Raw genomic sequence first — 9,951 nt, 5'->3', positions numbered from 1 at the left:
GACATTATAGTCTGAAGGGCTTACGTTATTTTTACAAATGGAAATCTATATATTTTTGGCCATGTTCATATTTGTTCTTCTTTTGAAATAGAACCTTCCAGTGGCTTTACCTGTAAAACTATGTTTGTGTGGCTGGGAAGGGTGCAACAAAAACACAGAACATAAGAGCTTCACAAAATCGAAAAAGTATACCATTATCACATGAACATAAACCTGTCGTATGAAAAGCTGGGTTCCCATAGAAGCTGTACCAAAGCGATCATTGTGGATTTTTTGGCTTAACTTTCACATCTTATCATTGACACCCTGCAACCTGGACTTTCTGGAAATGACCTCACACTGACCCAATGCTCTCCAGCACTGCCTCCTCGGGTTAACAAACAAATTCAGTTTCTCTCTTGGAAGGTCCTGATGCTGGGGACACTCTGGCTCTGAACACTTTCTGGGGTTCATGACCATGTTCTGATACAGCTCTCACTTGAAGAATGTTCCAGGAGCATCCTTCCCTCACTTCTTGAAAGAGCCCAAGCAAACACATAAACAGTCTTCGTAGTCTGAATTCCTTAGCTGAATTCCTTTAAGAAGGTCTTGATTTTTTTCCTTTTCTTTCCCATGTATGTTTTCTATTAACCAGGCCAGATTCGTTTTACAATAGTGAGATGCAGAGCTTGTAGAGCCCTGAGCTTCTGCTCCAGCCTATGTATTGACTCTCTTAGTTGGTTTCTATGACTGCGATAAAAAAACATGACCAAAAGCAACTGGAGAGGAAAGGGTTTATTTCCACATCACAACCTATCATCAAAGGAAATCAGTGCAGGAACTGAAGGCAGGAACTTTGGGGTAGGACGTGAAGCAGAGGCCATGGAGGAACACTGCATACTGGCTTGCTTTCCATGGTTTGCTCAACCTCCTTCTTTGTAGACCCCAGGGCTACCTGCCCGCGGACAGAACCACAGTGGGCTAGATCCTTCCACAGCAATAATTAATCAAGACAATATCACCACAGACTTGCCTGCAGGCCAGTCTTACCAAGGCACTTTCTCAATTAAGATTCTCCTTAAACTAAATACGACGTGATTTGTAAAGATTGCATACGACTATCAGGGAAGCCATAATTGTTCTTCTTATAAAATCAAGACAAAAAACTGTAATGGAGAAACCTGCCACGAGGGTCCATCCTGTTTGGTTTCATCCATTGCACATGTGAATTAGGCCTCTCCGTGGCTTGGCTTTCACCTGTACAGAAGGCAGAGAAGAATGCTTGTGCGCAGACTCGTGGCAGGATACCAGAAACAGCCAAAGAGCAGAGAGCAAGAGAAAGAAGCTTTCCCGCAGCAGGGACTGCCAACTCGTGTGTGCACCCTGGCCAGCGCAGTTCTAAGCAGAAAGATGGATGGTGATGGACACCCATTGGAGAACAGTCCTATGTGCTGGGCGCTTCACTGGGTGAGTAGATGTGTATTAACCGCTTTAGTCTTATGATACCCCAATAGGGAGGACTCATTTTATTACTCTCATTTGTAAGCAAAATTAGCCAGGCAGGGAGGAGCTCAGTGTTGTGGCCTAAATCACCCACAAACAGCATATATAAACGGAACCCCAAAACCCAGGGCTTTGGTGCCTAACATAGTGTGCTTAACAATGCTAAGAGGTAAGGACTCTCTATGTGCCTGCTTAACTTGCAGAGAACATTAGACTCAGATGGGACTAAAGAGTGTTCTCAGGACTCTTGAGTTGGTAAACATCAGAGCAGAGAACTTTCTCCCAGCATTTGGCTCCTGAACCAACACATTAACTCATTTCAGCACTTGGGCCTCCATGTTCTCTGGGTGCCTCCAGCCTGTCTTCTGATATAATTGTGAGAGGCTTGGGGCCTGGAGAGAGAGAGAGATGAAAAGAGAGAGAAAGAGATCAGTGGACAAAGAAGTTTCTGTGAAAATGAGGATCTGAGTTTGTGTTCCCAGCGACGTGTAGAATGCCAGGTTTTGTCTCTGAGCATCTGCAACCTCGGTTGTGGTTCCTTCCTAGGGGAGGAAGAGATAGGAGAACTGCCAGAGCTTACTGGACAGCCAGTTTAGCTGAAATCTCCAGGTTCATTGAAGAAACCCTGGCTCAAATAACAACAACAACAACAACAATAATGTAAGAGCATTCATGAAGAGGAAAGCAACTGAAGAAGACATGCTGTTACTGACCTCTGGACTAGAGTGTATGCCTGAACACACATCCCTGCAAGCATGTGTGTACCCCATAAATATGTTCATGTGTATACACCCATACATACATGGGGGACTGGGGAAAGAGAAAAGGGAAGGAGGGAGGGAGGGTCAGGGAGTGAGAGAGAGGGAGGGATGGATGTGGAGCAGAGAAGTGGCATCTGAAATGAAGGAAAGGTTCCAAGCCTGTGATCTGTGGAGTCGATGGATACAGCTTTCCAAGATACAGGAGAGAAGACAATCAGAAATTAGGTAAGGCAAAGAAACTGAGCACAGGCAGGGGAGGGGGTGCTGAAAGGAGAAAGAAGAGCAAAGGAAGCTGTTCCAGGAAGCCCCAGCTTCTGGAAGGCCAGTGAAGGGTGGTGGGTGACGAACAGCTCATGGCATGCCCAGGTCCGCCTGCTGTTGGCACAGATGATCACAGGCAGGCCCTTTCTCCACTCGGGTGACACAACACACATGTGAGGATTGTAAGACAGGGCCCCGAGGGCTATGTTCACAATGAAAACATTGTTCAAGCCCTTTACACATGACTCAGGGTGCATTGTATGTCTGACTGAAAGAAAAAAAAAGATGAGCTTCATCTACAAGTACTGACCTGTTGGCCAAGTTGAAAGTGGTGCACGGTTACATAAGAACTACAAATACCTGGGGAGCAAGCACCTTGTACGGGGCAGGCTGAACTCCTGGAGGCAAAGTGCCAGCGTCTCCGTTGCCAGCCGAGAATGGCTGTGGTTGGACTGGGTGTTTGGTTTTGTTTTTACTCTAGATTTTTGGCAGTGAGTCTTGAATGCCAAGTGGGGCCCCTGAACCCTGCCTGACACTGGCCTGTGTTCTATAACGTTATTCCTGTTTTTCTCTGTTTGAAAAAGTCTGGATAACAAATCCGGGGGAAAGGAAAGAGTAATTAAAATGTGTTCTGTTTGAAACACTGGAGTGCTAAGCCTGCAGAGCAATCAATGTGCAAAACAAACAAACAAACAAAGCAAAACAAACAAACAAAGCAAAACAAACAAGGAAAAACCCCAAACCCCGATCTAAATATAGGTTCAAGTCTTGGCTCCATCATGCTTTAGCTGTGGGTTCCCTGATAATTGCTCAATGTTCCTGAGCCTTAAATTTTGTTTCATCTGTAAAATGGGCGCAACAACATTACACACCCCAAAGAGTTCATGTGACAACATGTGAGCCATTTACAAGAAATAGCTTGGCTTCACACCCAGGGCTCGGAGCCTAGCAGGTGTTAGCAAGTATTTCCCTTATGCTGAGGGCAATGGCCTCCCCAGTTGCCTCCAGGAATGCTTAGATGGAAATGAACGTCAGCAAGCTAGCTCTTTGAACAGCACCCATTCCCCGCTGTGCACAGTGTGATGCGTGAAAACAACACTGGACATGGTTGGAAGAGCTCGGGGAAGGTTAAACCCCATTCACTGGGCCTTCCTTTCTAGCCCCATACTCCCTTCATTCCGCTTTCTGCCGGAAACAGAAAGGCTGAGACCCTGCCTCAGTGGGTGGTGGGAGTAAGTCCTATTTCCTGAGGCTGGAGATCTTACCGCTGACCCAGAGAGGAAAAGAAAGTTTGTGACACTCTCCTGTTATCTCCCACTTAGGAGGCTGAGGAGGAAGGTCAAGAGTTCAAAGCCAGCTTAGGTTACATGGCAAGGCTCAGCCTCAAAAGAAGAAAATACGAAGATGAGAAAAGGAAAAGAAAATAAAGAAATGACGGAATATACACACCTACGCAGAGACCGTATCCCAGATACGCTAGAGAAAAATGGGGCAAACTCCTCTATTGGTTTGACCTGAGTACTATGAGCATATTTTTAATATTAAAAATAATTAAAATTTAAAAATAGTGTTAAAATTGTAGACAGTCTGGAGGAAAACATAACTGATTCAATTCTAACTTAAAAGTATTACTATTAGCATTTTAACTTATAGTTTCCTGTTTTATTTTTGGTATGTGCACATCAAGTAAAAAATATGTATGTGTTTTTACAAAATACAACCAAACATGCATGCTGTCTTACAACTTCCCTCTCTCGACAATCTCTTGTTTATATTTTTCCACATCATTAAAGTTTCCTCCATAATCTACAGCTTGATTTTAATGACTGCTTGTTTTTTCTACACTATACAGAGCCAAACTTCTATTGTTGAACATTTTGGCTGATCCTGGTCCCCCTATTGTAAGTATTGACAGGCTTTTGGAGAATAATGAAAGGCTCAAATGTTTGGCTTGCTCTCTCTCTTTGGGTAGAGTCCGCTGTTGAGTCTTTTCTTCCTCTTTGTATCCTTTAGCTTTTGGGTGGAGGCCCAGAGATCTCCACAAGGGGTAGTGTGTGTTTAAGAAACTCAGCTAAAGAAACAAACTGATCGCAAAGAGCTCTGAGCTCGCAGTGCTGGGAAAATGCTGAACGTTGTAACATTGTAATTGGCCTAAAGCTGCTCCCGTGAGCGATGCCATCTCCCTTGGCCTCCAGAGTCCTGGGGGGGCCGGGGAGGAGGGTTGTAACTTTTCGCATCCAGCTGATGACAGATAACTATTCAGCACTTTGACAGTTAGGTGCAAGCCTCAGTATATTTCCTCAAGCCTTTTCAAGCGCTCTTTGCATAGGCTCACCGGGTCATCCTTGCAGATGAAAAGCCAAGCAGGATGACGCCAGGATTCGTCTAAAAAACGATGGCCTCTTGGACGAGACTGAAGCGTCCTCCCGAGCCAGGCTGTGGGTCAGTGTTGACTCAGGAAGGAATGCCACTGATGAGCCACGGGCATGCCAGAGAATTGCGCAGTACATGCCAGCGAGTAACCTCATACGATAATCAAGCACGAGCCAATCTGTGGCCGCTTTGCGTAACAGCGTATTTAGATTTGGGGCTTAGCTTTCAGGGCTTGAGTTTCACGTTTTGCCCGAGCATACTCCCAGCCTCCTGGGGCCTCTCCTGGGTGCCCTGTCTCTGCTTGCAAACTGGGAGAGCAGATCTTCTAAGAGCCAGGGCTTGGCTCTCCCCCACAGGTAACACAGAGCTCGGCCAGGGTTCAGCTGTCTCTCCTTGTTTGGCTGAACCTCTTTCCGGCCTGTGCTCTCCACACATCCTGATTCTTGCTGATGGGTCAGCAATGTAGCCTGTTGTGATTCTTAACACACAGCCTTGGCGTTTTTCGTGACCTTGGATGTACCTTAACAATGAGATTTGTTGACTGGCAGCTGCTAATATAACAAATTCTGTGTAGTCACGGCTCTGAATTAACTGGAAAAGCAGCACTGAAGTAACAAGTATGTGGGCTGCTGAGTTTCTGAAAGGACAAAGAAGAGGCTTACAATATTAATGCCCCTAACTCCTCTACCCGGCCTTTCCTCTGCAGATATCATCAAGCCCTGGCTCTGTAGATTTATTGAGGCTCTTCAGATTGGTGGTACCAGCTGCTTTCCTGTGAATAATGGCTGCAGAATGACTGCCAAGGTCTGGGTTCTCTTTGAGTTTGAGGTCAAAGACCAGGGTGGTTCCACTCACCTCATCTGCAATGTCTCCAAGGTTATGGGTGTTTGTGTGCTCAAGATGACAATAAACACGGGTATTCAAAGAGCATTAACTGTCGTGACAATGGCAAGCTAATGACTACTGAAGAGTCTTCCAGTGAAATTTGCTTTCAGACCCTAAAACAAAAGAAAGTGTTCCCTTATGGTAGGACCCAATGATGAACAAGGACTCTGCTCTTCCACGGGGGGAAAAAGGGTTGAAAACACAGAGATAGAGATAGATAGAGAGAGAGAGAGAGAGAGAGAGAGAGAGAAGGAGGGAGAGGGAGAGTGCTGACACAGACCGTTTTCAGCTTTTGGAACCTTAAAGCCCATCACGAGTGACACATCTCCTCCTCCAATAAGGTCACGCCTCCTAATCCTTCCCAAACAGTTCCACCAATTGGGACCAGGCATTCAAATACACGGGTCTAGGGGGGCCATTCACATTCACACCACCACAGGCGAGCATGCAGCTTGGTGCCTAACATTTGCATTGAGCATCCATTCCCTGGCACTACGGGGTGAGGAAAAAAATCTTTAACTCAACATCCCAGAGAAAGAAGCTGAAATTTCAGGCCAGCGAGATGTCTCCGTGGGTAAAGATGGTTGCTGCCAAGTTCATGACCCAAGTTGTGTCCTCAGGGCTCACGTGGTCAAAGAAGAGAATCAACTCCTGCAAGTTTTCCCTCTGACTTCCGCACATAGGCCATGGTGACTACACACACATACTAATTTAATTAAATACTATAAAAATACTTTAAAGCAGATGAAAAAATTGTGCATTAATGGTCAGATGTCACAGATGTTTTTTAAGTTTTCCACAGCACATGTGGAAAAAGAATTAATGTCTCTCGTCACCATCTGTTAAAGGTCACCACTAGCTCAAGGGGAGTTTGGGAGCCCAGTGTGGAGTAATCCCAGCACTCAGGAAGACAGAGGCAGGCTGATTCCTGTGGGTTCGAGACCAGCCTGGTCTACAAAGCAAGTCCAGGACAGCCAAAGTAACAGCCTGTCTGAAAAAAAAAAAAAAAAAAAAGCAAAAACAAAAAAGAAGAGCTTAGGGTCAAGATTTGAAAACCTTATAGAATGTGCTAAGAAAAATAAAACTCCTCCCCTTCTTAGAAATAAAAAGAGCCCCTCAATCACTAAGTACAGATAAATCTGGGCTGGTGAGATCCTTACCATGGCTCTAATGTTAGCCAGGGATGAGGGGAGAAAGTCTCCAACCTAAGGGGCTATCAGTTCTTACTGGGCCACTGGATAGAGGTGAAAGCCTAAACTGTCTTTGAGGTGACAATTCTTTCAAAGTAAAATATGAACTACTTGTAGCTTGTAAGTACAAGGGTAAAGTACATGTCTTCTCAGCATTTCATTGGTAGTTTTAATCTTCCAGGAACCTCAACAAGTTCATTCTATAGCACCTGTGTACAAAGACATAAACTGTGGCCTCTGGTGATAATAAGGAAAACAGAAATGTGGGAAGCTCTCTGCATAGCTCATTTTGGAGATCAGTCACCTCAACACTTCCAAATTATAGTTTGGGATGGTCTAAGAGGTTGGGGTGAATAGGGGAAAGGGATGATGGGAGGTGAATTTAATTATCTAATTGTCAATTATCCCTCTCTTGAATTGGCTGCCTTCTGTCTGAGTGACGACGAGGATCCCTGTGCTTCCATATTTCATCTGTGTAGTGGGGAGAGTAAGAACGTTAACCCCGGGAAAGCCGAGGCTAGTAATAAGGCCTGGTTATGTGTGTAGGGCACTGTTCGGCACACTGTCAGTGCTCTCTTAATGAAACACCCCCCCTTCTTTATTAATGTGCGTGGATGCTTTGCCTGCATGCATGTTTGTGCACCACATTCATCGGTGCCCATCAGGTGGTGAGGTGCCATGTGGGTGCTGGGAATTGAACCCAGGTCCCCTGGAAGAACAACTAATGCTCTTAACCGCTGAGCCATCTCTCCAGTCCTCACAACCCTTCTTAATTATAGAATTGGCATAGAGAGGCATTCTTCACAAGGTTCTGGTGTGAATGGAACTAACTGCAAATCCTCACTCTGCTTTTCCATTGATTACTCCTTCCTCCCAGGCTCACTATCTTCCTCCTAGGCTCACTATCTCCCTCTATCTCCCCTAAGCCACAGATAATTTATCATATCAGTCCCTGAGGCATTTGTGTTTAAACAAGGATCAAAGCTGTGGGCCAAAGTGTCACTTTTTTGAAATGTCCATAGGTAGGGGTAGAAGGGTGTTTCCTAGACCCTTTAAATCACCCCACCCCCATATATGATTGCTTCCTCCAAATATCAATGACACAGTCAGGCAGACAGTCACTTGCACTGTCACAAGCTGAGGTCCTGTCATCGCAAATATTGCAATCTAAAAGAGAAAACTTCGATTTAGAGTGATAGGGAAAGAAATAATGAACACCCAACAATAAGAGTTGAGCAATTCCCCTGCCCCAAGGTACTAAGGAATGTGACCTGATCTTTGTCTTCATAGTTTAATGGTGGTGGTAGAACACACATCAGATGGCGATAAGAAATGTGTGTGAAAGGAAGACAGAAGACAACCTGAGAACAGGGATCTTGCTCAAGCACTTAAAAGCCTTGGTTTTGAAAGAGCTAGTCGGCTACTGCCTGGAGGTTTGGGTAAGCACATGGGAAAGCAACAGGGACCAGCCCTCTCTGCCTGGATGATGACCCCAAGGCTGAAGCAAAGAGGGAAATAGGAGCCTGAGGATCAATAACTTGTTACTAACATCCATTTGACATCATCCTTACATTTTCATCGAACTTTTCCCTTCCACATTAGATACCTCAATTCATGGGTGGTCTGTCATGCCACTTCCTAAGTCCTCCCTACTTTACTCTTGGTGGAGGGCCGGGCTACTGGATCTTATTTCTAAAGGAGAGGATGAGATTAAAACCAGAAAGGCCTTGTGATAGACTTTAAGAGTTGCTCTATCTATCTCTGTGCACATCTCTGTTTGCCCTTCTGTTTCCATCTCTCTCTGTCTCTCTCTCTCCCCTGTGTCTCAAAGTAGTAGTACGCTTTCCCCAGGCTGGTTTTTCTAGCTTGGAGCTTGTTTATTGGCGGTGGTAATGATGATGATGACTGATGATGATGATGATGATCAAGAAGAAAAAGAAAATGATGATGATGCCGGTGTATGTGTAGACATGGGTGCAACACACATTCAAATGGAAGTCTTTTCATAAGTCAGTGTAGTTGTGCAAACGCAGCCCATTGATGTCAACAAATAGAGACCAGATGTAAATAACTGACTCAAATATAACCTGGAATAACTTGCCTGCATTAAAGCAAACTCTCCTCACCACCCCATTACATCATAGGAATTCCTTCCATTTGGAAATAAGCAGCAGGGAAGCGGTGGGCATGGTACCACTGTTAAGATGATTTAAGCAGTCTTAAATGACAGCAGTCGTAGGATCGCTCGGACTACACAAATATTGCCTTGGAAACAACTGGAGTAATTTCATAGTACTGTGAAATTAGATGTGAGTCCCTAACAATCATTAGGTACCTCCAATCTCAGGAACGGGCACAACGGGTAAAAAATCAATTACAGCAGAAAACGACTGCACATGAAAGCCAATGCGTCTGTGACTCATAGCTGGGTGCTCCCAAGGGAACGTGGTTCTTTACAACTTGTTGACTTGGGTGTCAATAAAACTGGTGATGTTCTAGGATGCTCCCTGGGGCACTGGGTGTTAACTCTTAGGCACAGACACGCAGGCAGTTGTTGAGTGAGGTGTGTGCAGAACACTAGAAGGTAGCAGGTTGCTACTCTCTGTAGAATATGAAGTTACAGTTGAGTCAAAGAAAACAAATAATGTGAATTAGCTCACAGGAAGTCTTAATAGGTCTTAATACCTTCCAAGTGTCTTCCTTGGCTGTCATTTCCCAGAATGCTATTGCCTTGTGAAGGGCTAACCACGAGGCTAAAAGAGTCTTCAGTTGTGTAGTGGGACAGATTTTCTACTGTTAAAAGAATCCATGGTTTTATTTTATTTTATTTTTTCGAGACAGTGTTTCTCTATGTAGTCTTGGCTGTCCTGAGCTCACTTTGTAGACCAAGCTGGCCTCGAACTCACAGAGATCCACTTGTCTCTGCCTCCCTGAGTGCTGTGATTACAGGTGTGTAAAAACTCCCTTCTCCATTTACTTTTGCATATTCAGGACTGTGA

This window comes from Meriones unguiculatus, chromosome 6 (genome assembly GCF_030254825.1).
Source record: "Meriones unguiculatus strain TT.TT164.6M chromosome 6, Bangor_MerUng_6.1, whole genome shotgun sequence".
Lineage (NCBI taxonomy): Eukaryota > Metazoa > Chordata > Mammalia > Rodentia > Muridae > Meriones > Meriones unguiculatus.
Note: the sequence above shows the minus strand (reverse complement) of the source record.